Below are 15,639 nucleotides of genomic sequence, written 5' to 3' on the forward strand. Positions count from 1 at the left end.
TCTATTTTCTTAGTCGTTTCCCTGACTAGTTCTGTTATTTGCTAAGGCGTCGCCGAAAATTGGGCAACACCTCCCCTATAATGTGCCCTATCCAAATTTACAATTAGGTCCCTATGACCTATAGACAACCAACAACAACAACCTACAGCAATTCACACCAACCATATACAACATAAACTCCAAACGACTTATTCAAAAATACGATATCAAAATAGGGTTTCTAGTTTCCATTTTGCCAAACCTTTAACCATACGAGGTGGGGGGGTCGTGTGGCTGCAAACAGAAGCTCCACCACCTCATTCATAACATATTTAGACCCTGAAACCACAATCCACACCCCTGCTGAATCACCTCACAAGAACAACATTTTATTTCGACAACAATTCAACTATATTGACTTCAATTTAGTTTATTCCGAACGTCGAACTTTTTATGACTTTTACCCAACTTCCAGAAGCCCAAAAGGTGTGTAATAAACCCTATAATAACACCATAAAGTCCAAATTTAAAGGAGAAGCCTTACCTTACCCAAAATTGGCCAAAACTAGCCAAAATTGTGCCTCAGAACTTTTTCTAGTGCGACTTGAACGTCGTGGCTGCTTGCTATCCGATTTTTGCTGCAACAAGCCATGCTTTTATACTTATAATACCTCCATATCATCATGTTATATGCTAGATAATTAATTTATGGAACGAAATCGGGACTTACCAATTTTTTTCCCTTGGCCGCCCTCTTTTCCTCTGTACCTTAGGGTTTTTAGTTTCCTTTGTTGTTGCTGGAGTTTGTGAATAAAAACTGAAAATATTAGATTATATACATGTATATTGGTTTTCCTAGGAGGCGACATGTGTCATCCCGTAAGGGGAACATGTGTCCAGCCCCTATTGGGCCACCGCATCTATGCAAGCAAGGAGAGGCTGCCATGTGGCAGTGGGGCCCACCTCCCCCAAGCAGGTGGGTCACCTACTTGACCCCAAGCAGGTGGGTCACCTTCTTGCTTAGTTGCTTCCACGTGTCACCCCCCATTGGCTGCCTCGCACAATTTTGTTTTCCTCATCGTGGGTTCGTAATCTCGTTCGTAATGTCGTCTCACTTTAAGAGCCGATGAAACCCTTGCTACGTAAGCTTGGTATGTAATCAAGTAACTCACGTATGTAAGACTTCTGAATTAGTAGTTTACGTAGATAAGTTGAGTCCTACGACTCGTTACTTGGCCTCCAACTCCTTTCGACTTCTCCTCACCCTATTTCCAACCTTCCCTTCCATGGGGTGTCACATTCTCCCTTCTTAGAGTTGTTCAATAGGGTCGTAACTTAAATGGATCACATACTAGCTTCTAAGTAACTTAAGGAACCTTCCGAGTTCAAAGATGTGGGGTGTAACATTCTTCCCCCCTTTAGAACATTCATCCCCGAATGTTAAATGCAACTTCCTTTAAGACTTTATATAAATTATAGATGGGTTCCTTTCCCTTATGCTATCACATACATTTCCATCTATATTATTAACATATGAATGCTCAAGAGTTGGAGTTACTTGTAGACATCGGTTACAGGTGCGAATACTCGTATTTCATGTTCTCTTTAGTTTCCCCGGTCATCCTCTTTCTGGATTTGATTTTTCCACCGTATATTAACGGAAGGCACGTCTTTAGTCTACAATCTTCCAGTTTGCCGATCTAAGAGGGCGATAGGTTTTTCCTCATGGGATTTCATCTCCTGGACCTCATCTATGGAATATACCCTGGGTGACTCGTCAGTACCCTTGCGAAGCATTCTTATCTGATAGACTGGGCATATAGTTTCCAAATGAGGTGGTAAGCTCAACTTACCTTCCACGTTGCCCATATTATGAGTAACTTGATACAGTCTAATATATTTTGGGTTAAGTTCCCTTTTTTGGGTGACTCCGTTGTGAACATCCAATCATCCATTTGAACTCTGAATGTCGACGTCGATTATCTGTATATCATTTCTGCCGATTCTGGGTCGTTAGTCAATAGCTTGCTTAATCATGTCGGGGCCTTTTTAGCTTAGTCTTTCTAACATCGACCCATCCAATAGGGGACTTACACATCTTGCTCTACCAATCTTGTACGGGGCCATTGGGATACGGGAGTATTAGTTATTATTATAGGAAACTTGATAAGTGATAGATAATCATCCCAGCTATATTTGAAGTTAACAACACCAGCTCATGACATATCTTCTTGCATCTTATAGTATGCTCAGTCTGTTCAACAGCTCGAAGGAAAATGTGATACGAAGACCTGTCTGTGCTCCCAATCTCTTCTTGGACTGATCTCTAGACGTTAATCATAATTAAAGTCCCTCTATTCGAGATATTAACTAGGGAAACGTCATAGAACCTTACCATTCTCCATGTTCTATAACTCCCCCTAATTTCAGCAACATAGGTGCTCTTGATTGGAAGCAAATGGGCTGATTCATTAGCCTACTCACAATAACCCATATAGCAGCCTACTCTTACAGAGTATAAAATAGGTGCGTAATGACGTTAATAACTAGGGAATCGTTAACCTCGTATAGTCCTTCTCGACTCTTTTCAAAACTTTAATTGGCATTCAATATTTTGGGTCCTTCTTCCCCTTTTTTTCTAATCCTTAGGGTTGGCTACCCCCGCTTGTAATCCTATAGATCTATTATCTTGTGTCATTCTCTACCTTTACAAGATTATGAGAGGGTACAAGAAATATCCCAGTGCTATCTCGTTAGTTCTCATGTCTTACATTGCCTTTCTCTCCCTTATACTACATTCGATGTTGGGGTAGGTCTTTGGTCCAATCGTGGCCATGTCTTACCTTACCCATAGTACTAATTCCATCTCGGTAGTTTAGCTTAACCTACTTTCGCATTTCTCGGTAGTTGATTGCAACTTGGGCTCCTTCGCCTGGGATAATAGTTGTGGGGACTCCGTAAGGTCCTACTACTCCTTTACCCTACAATTTTACACCTTCTCGGCTGAGTATGCAGCCTTTGATCGAAGGAGCAGGGGCTAATATCGTTAATCCATAGTTAATATTCCCTTTAGAGCCATCTGTCGATGGAGTGCGAAGTGAGTGTTGTAGCCCCGGTCATATTGTGGAATTTTCGACCTTGGGTATTACCTCTTATCATTCGTAAATTACATCAGGTGGTACCCTTACCTTTTGGGTTTTGCTTTTTCGCTCTCAGAGTTGGCTGCCAAGTGGTGTCGAAATTCCCTCGTCCACTGGCCCATATAGCCATTCTGTGGTTTTCCTCTCATTAACTGGTACTATGTTGAAGAGTTGTGGCATTTGAATATGTCGTCAGTTAGCAATTAGCTAATCCTTCTTATTTTGCTTAAGCCCTTGTTACAATTGCCTTAACGTAACGTATAGTATTCCAGGAACATAATCTCATGTCGTTCCTCCGCCGCTAGTTCCGATTCTTCCATCTCGCGTGATCATACCAGCACTAATGCATTAAGTTCCATAAGAATTTTGAGGTTAAGTGTGCTGGGGTGAGAGTAATACTTGGATGGGTGACCTCCCTGGGAAGTCTTTGTGTCGCGTTTCATTGTAATCCTTGTCATAATGTGTGGGGCACTCAACTTAGCTCCAGATTTACCTCAGTGTTGTCTTACGAGTCTTTATGTTTTGCCCTGTTCTTTCGTCCGTTATCTTGCATCCAATATCGGCGTAGACCTTTAGCTCCACTATCCTCTATTCACTTTGTGTTCTCCTCATTTTCTACCACAGGAGGCTTTCTATTCCCTTTTCTTTGGTTATTTATCTATCGCAACATCATTTGCGACTAACTCTAGACCCAACATTTTGGCTTTTGGTCTAGCATGCTGTCATTATCCTTCGTAATATCTCTTAAGTTGGTTGATATCCTTTCATGGTTACACTCTTTTGTTTTTTTATATGCAGCCGCCTTCTAGTGTTATGTTGTTCAGGGTCTCGTCACAAACTTCTTAACGCTTCCTTATGTAGCATTCTGGCTTCCATCCAATTATTGGTAGCCTCCGGACCTTCTTGACTTGGTTCGGCAAGATATCTTATTGAAGTTTAGACGTCCATCTCAGATATATTCCCCTATCGATTGCCTTCACCTTACTTTTGCCATTTTCTCATTAACTTCCCCTCTTTAGAGGGTACTCGTACTTTCATTTGTCTGTACTTTGTTCTACATCTCTATGTCCAATCTCAATTTTTGTCCAATTCCTTTTACCAATCTATTTGATACTGCATTATGTCTCCATCTATCTGCATATTTTATAACCTGACTATCCGCGTACGGAGTCTTGACTAAATTACGAAGCGACGAGAACCTTTCCATATCTAATGTGATGTCTTGTCTACTAATCGGTACTTGAATAATGGGACCCAGGGGACAACTCATCCAAGGCCACCTTCTACTTTTCCTTTTCCAAGAATTACTTAGCACCTGTAGTCATTCCAATTCAAATTAGGCAGTGCTAGTATTCCAACAATAACTATTTAAGGTTTTCTTGAAGTAGTAGCTTTACCCCAACCTATATCCTTTATTCTTTGGGGTGAATGTAGGTTACACCAATTATTCCTTAAGTTTGTTGTCCTCGTCCCTTAAGGGTTCCATTATTTCTGGGGCGACGTTGTGTACACGCGTTATTTTTTTTGTATCTTAAGCCCCATGCTCTTACAGCGTTCTCAACGCAGGCATTTAATTTAGTCAACGCGTACTAAGTGCGTCTTACTATTGTTTCCACTTTATCCCTGCATACTCATATCACACTGGTCAATTCATACTTACATATCCCCCTTTTAATTCGTATTCGTATTCAGTCCCTGACATCTCTTTAAGATGATTCCGTTAGGAGTTCTTTTCCCAATTAGTCAGTGGAGAACTATAAACTGTTATCATAAATCTTTTTTCAACCATTGTTGAAAGAACCCAGAATCTCTGAAATATCACGGTACTTATTTTAATACTTGACCCTCCTGGTCTCATTCCGAGTTTATCTTCGAGTTATGAACAACTTGTCTAATTTACAATAGGAGTTGAGGGCTTGGTATTTTTTTCCAAAAAGAGTGAAACTCATTCGCGGGACATCTTATCATTCACCCTGAGCCCTCTGTTTATATTCCTACAGTACAAATACGGCTGGAAATACCGTAGTATGAACTTTACTACTTAAATAAGCTTTTGTTCCTCCGAAACAAAATTCTTCAAGTGAAAAGGGTGCCCCTTATCGACGACCTGAAGGGTACCTCTTACAGCTTTAGTTGAACACAGTAGGGGTACTTGGTATCAACTTCTCAGACATCTCAAAAATCTATGTTTCATTTTCTTTTCCTCGTTCTGGGAAAATTTCGGCAGAGTTTCCTCTACACTTCTTACTGTCCCATAACCTGCACGTAGAAAATACCAACAACGCCTCACAGGGACAACACATATATATATTCATATCCTATCACAGCCGCACAAGGCTTTCAATATCATCTTACACCGTAGCCACACAGGGCTTTTAATATTAACAATAATATAAAAGTACTGGACTTACCTCGTATGTCCAACTTCAAACTGCATCTGTGGCATTTCCTGTTTGCCTTCCTTTCAGGTTTCAACTTTACATTTCAATATTAGTTCAATACCTTACCAAATAGATATCTTCCGTCGCTTAACTTTACTAACTTGCATGCTTCGTAACTATCCATATCCTCAATTACTTTTTTCGGTTGATATCGTTCTTCTGTTAAGATCCAAGGTTAGTATAAGGAATTTTCCTATGACTCAGATCTATAGCATGATCTCAGATGTAGATGAAAGGTAATATCCTAAATATCCTGTAGCTTCTTGTTTATAGATGTGGCGTGCAACACATCGATAACCAAGACTCTACTAGACATAGTCTGCAGACAATCCAAGGACAAACTACTTTGACACCACTTCTGTCATGACCCGACCCCGTAGGCCGCGACTGGGGTCCGACCTAGACCCCCCCGTACACATATCTATCAGTTGTGGTCATATTGAACTGTAAATAAGGCAATATCATGATACTGATACTATAGATATGATTCATTGGATCCCTGAAAGGGCTGGCTATATTGTATAATTTGAGCATGCATGCTTTTATGACTCATAGAGTACAGGTACAGGTTTCAAATTTTGATAGTTTATCCCCTGTTTCTCTACTTCAGATATGCTTCCAGTTGTATTATGTTATGTTTTACATACTCAGTACATATGTCGTAGTGACCCCCTTTCTTCGAGGGGCTGCGTTTCATGCCCGCAGATACATGATATTACCTTATTTGTAGTTCAATATGACCACAACTAATAGGTATGTATACGGGGGTCCAAGTCGGACCTCAGTCGCGGCCTACGGGGTTGGGTCGTGATAGAAGTGGTATCAAAGCAGTTCGTCCTTAGAGTGTATACAGACCGTGTCTAGTAGAGTTCTATTTATCAATGTGTTGTGCACCATATCTATAGACAGGAGGCTACAAGACATTTAGGATGTTACTTTCTTTCAGATCTAAGATCATGCGATAGAGCCGAGTCATAGGGAATGAAATTTCTCCTACTAACCTGTGCTTTCAGCAAAAGGGAAATATCGATAGAAGAAAGTAACTGACGATACTAGAAGTTACAAGGCACACAGGTAAGCAAAGGCATGAAGGATCTATGTCAGGTAAGTTGTTGCAATATGATTGACATATAAAGTTGAAAAATGAAAGGAAAAGTATACAGGAAATTGCAATAGGTGCAGTTCGAGTGGACATATGAGGTAAGTCCATTTTCATACTGCTAATTGTGGGCGCCTTGTGTGGCTACAATATGAGATGATATGACTATATATATGTATGCCCTATGAGGTATTATTGGCATTTTCTGTGTGCAGGTGTTGAGATAGTACGAAATACAGAGAAAACTCTACCCAAATTTTCTTAGAAATAAGAAGAGAATGAGATACAGGGTTATAGTATGTCTTGAAAGGTTGTACCCATAACAATGATGAGATTTGACTAAACAAGTATGGATGACCTTGAGAAATGAGTTAATTGTTGAATTGTTGGCAATAGAAACTTGGAGGTCGATACTGGTATAGTAGAACAAAGTTGGAAAAGACCTATAAGCCAACGAAGATGATTTAGAGAAGATTGATAGATCTGGATAAAATGATATAGTAAGGCATCGCCTGAATTGATACATAGGGATAAACTATGACGAGTTATAGTTGAAAGAAGTAACAGTATGATTAAGATAAGAGTGCAAGGGAAAAAGAATTGTGACAGAAGTGAAGTGTTAATAAGATAGCTTGTGAGATATTAAGGATAAGACTAGCTAAGGGTAAGTAACCCATAGTAAGAATCATGAAGAAGGTCAAGCAGTATTATACTATCAGACTGAATGCGAACAGGATACCATGTGAATATAATAAAGGTCGTTATGAGAATAAGTAAATCTTAGTAAGGAAGTTCTAACAAAGGCACCCAAGATATACATAGGTAACTTAATACGAGTACAGAATGAAAGGAGAATGTATGGTCATAAATTTAAAGAGATAGTAAAACAATGTGGTGTTAAGGTAGAACACAAATAGATAGTGACATGGGTACACCCTAAAGGGGGGAAGTGGCTTCAAGTGAGATCCCACACTGGCACGAATTAACAAGATCGAAAAGCCAGTAATGAATGGATAGAAGCGATAATGTCGAAGATAGTTTTGAGAATTATTAGTAAGGACCTTGAATAGTATAACATCAAAGAATGGGTGCATATAAAGGGGATGAACACGACAAGGGAATCACAATAAGAACTTAAAGATATTGTAAGGGATAGCCAGGATACACTTGACTAAAGGTCAAGATGTTGGTAACAGAGTTACTGTCCACCGGCATTGTGAGATACAAGTAGCCAAAGAGAAGGGATAAACAAACCTCTCTGATATTAGAATATGATAAGACTGAAGAGTAAGTGAAAGAAGTGAAACAAGTATGATAAAAGATACTGTAAGTGTGTGTTAGTACAATGACATGTGTAGAGCAAAGTAAGCCAAGGGCAGAAAAAACTATGACTAAAATGGAATGCACTTCGTGCAAGTTGCACAAGAATAGTTGTGCAGCCTACGAACATTGGTATACTAATAGTAAGATCAAGTGATTACATGATAAAAAGAAGGCGGAAATAGCAATGTAATTGCCATATTTAGAATCTATTAAAGAAAAGTGTAAGATGGTTCGAGGCAGAACTAGTAAGATATAATCAGTATTAAGGAAAAAATCCATAGTGGAGCCCTGATCTCGACTGAAGGAGGTAAGACATTAGTATAGCAACGCTAAGGCATTCTCTGGACTGCTTTAAGTACCTACACACGTTGGTGTAAGGATTACAATATATTGTGTGGTAAGAGAACTGGAGAGAAGATTTGAGTAAAAGCGTAGGATAGCATGCCTAAAGGGTTACAAGTTGGATTAAGAATGGTACAATAGATTAAACAAAAATTTTACATTAGAGGCTTGATAGCCTATTATGGGGAATGTGAACCCTGACTTGGAAATGGAAAGCAGCCAATATGGATTATAGTACGGGCTAACCTCGCATTCTAAGGAACCATGAATTCATAAGGGTTATGGTGGATAGGCTGACGGAATCAACTCATTCCCTTCCAGTTAAGAAGGCATATTCAGTTGAGGGTTATGCGATATGACATAGAAAGGAAACAATAAGATTTCACGGAGTTCCCACACCTATTATCTCAAATAGGGAAATTTAAGTTACAGCTAACCACAGGAGATCATTCCGAAAAGGATTGGGAACACAGATGAATCTTAGTACGACATTTTTCCCTTTGATTAATGGATAGGCCCAGAGAGGACCAGCAAATTATTGATGAAGTAAACCTTATTCAGGAAAAACTATTAAAAGCCCATAGTTAACAAAATTGATACGCAGATAGTCGACGTCAACCTTTTGAGTTGAAATAGATGAATGAGTATTTATGAAAGCATCACCAAGGAAAGGTTTAATAGAATTTGGCAAAAAGGGGATACATTGGCCCTTATCGGATCAATGCTCCATAAATATATAAGCAACCCTCCTAGAATATTCTCTGTGGATGAGGTCCATACAACAGAGAAGTTATCCTACAAGTAGCGACCTATCGTCATCTTGGGTCAGCAAATTAGAAAGTTGTAAACTAAGGACGTGGCTCTCATCAAAGCAGTTGATGAAATAAAGATAGAGAAAAATATCCGGAGGGGTTCCCTACATCTACAAGTAATCTAAACTCCTAAATCAATGATGTTGATGAGTAGGAGACCTATGGGTGACAACTGATATTGAGAATTCCCAAAGTCCCGATAAGACCTTATAAGATTAAAGAACATTCTAGGACGAATATTCTAAAGGGGTAAAGGAGGTTACACCCCACACTCTTGAGTTCAGAATGTTTCTTAAGCTTCTTAGAAGTTATCAGGTGGGCCGGATAATCTACGACACAATCAAACAACCCTAAGAAAGGGAGAATGTGATTTCCTATAGTAGAGAAGGTTGGAAATAGAGTCATAAAAATCCGGAAGGAATTGGAGGCCAAGTAATGAGTCGTAGGAATCGATTTACCTATGAAAGCTACTAAATTAGAATTCTTACATACCTAATCTACTTGAGTATATACCAAGCTTACGAAGCACGGATTATATAGGCTCTTAAAATAAGACAAGATTAGGAACCCGCGAGGAAGAGAAAAAAAGGACACGTGGCAGCACCTCAAGCAAGCAGGTGACCCACATTCTTGGGGTCAAGTAGGTGACCCACCTTCTTGGGTTGGTGGACCCCACTGCCATGTGGCAGCCCCTCCTTGATTGCATGGATATGGTGGCCCAATAGGGGATGGACACGTGTCACCCTTAGGGGCCGACACATGTCACATCTTAGGACCACCTATATATATGTATACATGACTATTAACTTCATTTCATGTTCAAAAAATTCAGCCAAGGCAAAGAGAAGAACAAAACCCTAGTTTGGAGAGAAAAGGGTGACGGCTAGGAGGAAAAAAAAAGGTAAGTCCCAATTTCATTTCGTAAATTAATTATCTAGAGTATAAAAGGATGATATGGAGGTATTAGTAGCATAAATTCATGGCTTGGTGCAGCAAAATACGGACAGCAAGCAGCTACGATGTTTAAATTGCGCTAAACAAGTTCTGAGGAGCAATTTTGGCGAGTTTTTGCCAATTTCGGGTAAGGTAAGGTCTTCCCTTCCAATTTGAAGTTTATGGTGTTTTTATAGGGTGTATTACACACCTTTTATGCTGATTTAAGTGTAATAAAGTCGTGAAAATGCTCGATGTTCGAAATAAACTAAATTCGGATCGTTATAGTTAAATTGTAGTCAAAATAAGGCGTTGCGCGTGTGGGGGCTGCTGGTGGTGGTGTGGTGGTTTGTTAATATGCTGAATCATGTCTTAAAATAGGTGTGGGTTCTTCTGGTTTCAGACACCCTACCCTCCATCTCGTGTAATTAAAGGTTTTACAAAACTGAAACTAGAAACCCTCTTTTGGTATCGTAGTTTTGAGCGAGTCATTTGGAGTTTATGTTATATATTGTTGATATGAATTGCTTAAACATATGCTTCAGGTCATTGTTTTTGGTTGGTTTTAGGTATTAGGAGTGTAACTGGAAATTCGGATAGGGCACATTATAGAGGAGATGCTGCCCGATTTCCGTTAACTCGTTAACTAGTTAAGGAACTAGTCGAAAAGACGAGTGAGGAAATGGGTTCTGTGAACACTCATGTATAACTTAAGGTGCTGAAAAGTTAAGGGTTGTTTATTATTTTCATTAATTCCATGTTAAATAGGTTTGGAGGACGACGACGTGAGCGTGACAAAGAATAACCCATAAGAGGTATGTAAAGCTTTCTCTTGGCATGTTTTTGGCATAAGTATGTAAAGCTATTATTGTTTCTTTTGGCATGTCTTAGATATAAGTTATACATGGTTTTTATATGAAATATGGGTATAATTCCATTCGTAAAGCTCCGAGTACAGTTCATAATCCTTATCCACTTCGTGATGGTAGAACTCCTGTAATAGTTGAGCTATTGCCTTCTTAAGGCTTCTATAGGATAAAAGGTAATATATGTAGAGCCTAGTGCTCCTTTCTTTTGGGATGTCTTAAACGTAAATAAAATGAGGTATGATATTAGTGTGAAGGTAGTTCCATTTGTAAGTTCCAAATATAGCACGTGACTCATGTTAACTTCTAAATGCTAAAGCTCTTAAGGTAGCTGAGCTATCACCCTCGTGCCTTCTATATGCGAAGACATGATCCATGACTCTTAGTCACATGTGAACATAAAGTTCTTGAGTCTCCTATATGCTGAATGTTAATTGAATGTATAAGCTCCTACTCCTAAGGTCTCTGCGATGACAAACGTCTCTTGTTCTACAAGCTGTTTAGTCTTGTCTGGATATACGTCTAATATTCCTGAGACTCTTGTAGATATGACCCCTAACTATATTTCGCAGGGTACTTGAAATGAGTACTACCCTGGTCTTCAAGTGCTAGTTCACTTGGTTGTTTCTTTGAGTCTTAGATGATGAGGTAATTTGCATATGGTTCCTCGCTATTCTACTCATGCAGGCTGTTAATACATCTTTCATTGCACCCCATGAAGGGCTGGGAACGATTAATTCACCGCGTCCTATGAAGGGCCGGGCATGATAAATTCACCGCGTCCTATGAAGGGCTAGGCATGATAAATTCACCATGTCCCATGAAGGGCCGAGCTTGATAAATGATGAAATAATTATTCACCGCGCCCCATAAAGGGCCAAGCATGATAAATGACAAAATGATTATTCACCGCATCCCATAAAGGGCAAGACATGATACACGATGAAATGACAGCTTCACTGCGTCCCTTACTAAAGGGTCGGATATAATAGACAAACATACATATGAAAACATAGTAATGTACTTGTAAGGTATGAAACGATGTCGTATACGATGGTTTGATGCCATATACATTGATCTGGTAACACCGAGTCCCACGGCGGGTCAGAGTGATATGTGAGGGTGATATACATGCTCTCTTTTCATAGGATGCAGGTATAGTGAACTCTTAACTGTCATACTTGTTTCCTGCATCCCTATTTCAGTTGTTATCTCAATTATGTGCTGTTATGCTTTATATACTCAGTACATATATTATACTGACCCCCCGTTCTTCGGGGGGCTGTGTTTCATGCCCGCAGGTACAGACGCACGCTTTGGGGATCCGCCAACTTAATTTTCCATTCGGCAAGTTTGGGAGGAGCTCCATTGAATTGGAGCCAAGCCTTTGGGTATTAGACCTTCTATGTATATATTTGTATATTCAGGGGTACGGCGGGGGCCCTGTCCCGCCATATGTTGCTATTACTATTCTTAGAGGTTTGTAGACATATGTATGTGGGTTGTTTGTGAGTTTGTTTTGATTGTGCCTATACGGCATGTTGTAAATGTTTTTTTATGTTACAGCAGCCTTATTGGCTTGTGTGCCCTTTCATGATATGGTACGAATGAAAGAGGCCACACTTACACAAGAAATTTTTAACTCATTGGGATTTTGTAAGTAGTATCACTTTGTGCATAGATCGATTTGACTACAGTTGATAGGTATGTATACGGGGGTCTAAGTCGGACCCCAGTCGCAGCCCACGGGGTTGGATCGTGACAGCCAGGTAGAACTTTGATCAACTTTAAACATTCTTTAACTTTAACTTTAACTTTAATGGCTAATCGTGGATCTACTAGCCTAAAATAGCCGATAAGGGCCCCTATGGGGGCACATAGTTAATGCAACATGAGACTTTGTCTAAAGGCCCCTTCGGTCAAGTCTCCATCTACATGCTACATTCGGTGCTAGGTCAAATCCCATAAAATAACATTTATACATCAATATAGCCTAAGCATTATATAACTTTCAAATTAAAACATCAATCCGTGGAATATCTCATTAAAACCTTTCATTTAATTCAATACGAGAATTGTCCCTTCGCATTGAAAACTTATTTTGGCTAAGAAGCCCTTCATCGATCAATCATATCATAAAGACTCGTTTTTATAAGCATTTTCTTCATAACATTCATTTGGGGTCAAACTTCATTTCAACTTTCTTTTATTATAAGAAACTAGGTGTGTTCATTTCATAAAAACCTTTCAATACCTTTAAAGAATTCTTGCATGCATGAGAGAAATGGAAATGCATAAAATACACATTCTTAAAACAACCCACCATATATGCCTTAAAACTTGTTTCAAGCCTTCATATAAGCACTTTAATAACATTATAACTTCATGAAATAAAGATTCAATATAGATAAATATATGTAAGAAAACTTCGAATATATCACAATCTATGCATTTAATATCATCGTATAAAAGTCCATAGAATTTTATCATTTTGAATTAAAATGCTAGGTTGAGAAAACATTTGAGCTCCATGGGTGGAAGGACCCATAGATGAAAACCCACATACCTTGGGGTGAGGGGGATAAAACCCTTAATTCAAAATTTGAAAAGAAATGGAGGCTTGATCTTCTTAGAGTGAAACCCTAGAAACTTTCTTGAAGATCGAGGAAGACTTGAGAGCACTTGGGAGGTTAAGGTTTGAGTTCTTAGGATGAGAGTGAGAGTGAATGATTGTAGGAAGACTTAGAGACTTTTATATAGGAGAAATCATCCCTCAAAATGACTCCATATTTATTTAGAACATAGGAAAAAATAGAATGCCCCTTTAAAAATCTGGCCGGAAGAGACTTCATGGGGACCCTTCACGGTCCGTGGTGGGGTCCCGTGATAAGGGACTTAGAGAAATTTAGAAAAAAGACTTGCAGGGTAGTTTTTGAAGTTTCTTCACGGATACCTTGACGGCCCGTGAAACTCATCACGGCTCGTAGACCCTACCTTGGGAAAATTCTTGAGGACTTTGGGGAGGTCTCACCATGGAGGGCTTCACGACCTGTGGTTCTCAACACGTTTTGTGGTTCTCTATAGTGGTTATCCCCCTGCAGTCTGAGCCTCTGAATCTCTACCATGGTGGCACACCACGGTCCGTGGTGCTTACCACTATCTGTAAAGGCTTCCGTGGTCACCTTTTAGCTAGTTTTCTGCAACTTTCTGAGAATTCTTCCTTGGTTCTTAGTTTAGCACCTTTCACATTTCTGGGGTATTACACAAAACCTCCATTAGGGTCACAATAATCAATTTTAAGGCCTAATAATCAAAATACCAAGTTAGGAGACCGATTTGCTTACCTTTACAAATTATTTTGAGGGAAATTGGTTGAAATTTGCCCTAGGTCTCCCTTTCTTTTTCCTAAAACTTTCTTGGACAATAATGGATGAGTTTGGATAGTTTGCTGCGTTTATTGCAGCCTAATCGAGCCCCCTAATCTCGCTATAGTGGCTCCAATCCTTCTAAGGCAACCCGGATCGACCCTCAATCTCACTATAGAAGCTCCAATCCAGGGTAAGTTCTTTAGGTGAAGACGACCAACTTTGACTGGTATTTGGCCATTTTTGCTTCATTATTAAAAAAACATAAAAGAATTTTTGAGCATTAACCTGTAAATTGAAAGATTTTAACTGTTTCAAATAAATGGTTTGTCATTTGATTACCTTCAATTTCTGGTATTTCAAGAAAAACATTCAGAATCTTTCCAATTGGTTTAAAGAATAATAACTTTTGTGGGAGGTCAACCAATCATATAGTAGTACCAATCAATGTACTTAGCAGTCTTGATACAATCCTACCAAATTTAACTTCTTGTTAGACATAAAATCATTAAATCTGGTTAGTAAAGGCAATCCAAGTAAGTACATCAACTTAATATATGTTTGATTGTTCAAAGAAATAGTGAACCTAATTTCTAGTGTTACAACTCATTTTAGATAATTATTCTAGTGTGCAATTAAACCAATTTAACTGCTTACATATTCAATGAAAAAGAGCGAATTTACAAGTTCAACCAACCTATTTTAAATTAAAAATCTAAGTGGTTGAATCCGATTCTTGAGAAAGTCGTTCTTTTATCTACCATTATAGACAATCTCATATCTATTCTATGGAATTTGAACCTCAGCTTTCTATTGCGATTCCTTACTTGTATCTAGTATCTAATTAGCTCTTTTAGTGCTTACTTTTCACAATTTTGGCAAAAAGACTAAATTACTCCATTCAAACAAAATCTTATTATTTTTGTTCATAATCCCATCAAAATTCATCCAAGCCACTTACTTTGTCCAACCATACTTGGATTTCCTTGTTGCAAAATCCATCCGAGTAATAAATTTCCATCTGTAATAATGATAGGTTTGTCATTACATCATAAGTTGCATCCAAAATATAAAGACAAAAATTTTCACCTCCACTAGTAGTACTTCATTGTCAACTAAAATCTCATGCTCGTACAGACTCCTGAAACTAACATGGCATTGATTGGTATCTCTACACTAAAGATTCAATCTATCGTATTGAGTGATTCCATTGACTTCAAGGGGTGCTCATTTTTTTGGATTTAGGATACCATCATTTATATGTAAGCCTTTTTTCTAATGAAGATAATATGTAAAGCCTTCTTTCATCATAGTATTAATTACCTGTACAGTTTGATTC

The 15,639-nt window shown here is 38.8% G+C and overlaps 1 pseudogene; it reads left to right on the plus strand.

Moving 5' to 3' along the window:
* The first annotated feature begins 3,440 nt into the window (after nucleotides 1-3,440).
* On the plus strand, nucleotides 3,441-3,560 carry LOC129893576 (5S ribosomal RNA; annotated as a pseudogene).
* Nucleotides 3,561-15,639: the final 12,079 nt, after the last annotated feature.

This window comes from Solanum dulcamara, chromosome 6 (genome assembly GCF_947179165.1).
Source record: "Solanum dulcamara chromosome 6, daSolDulc1.2, whole genome shotgun sequence".
In the NCBI taxonomy this organism is placed as follows: Eukaryota; Viridiplantae; Streptophyta; class Magnoliopsida; order Solanales; family Solanaceae; genus Solanum; species Solanum dulcamara.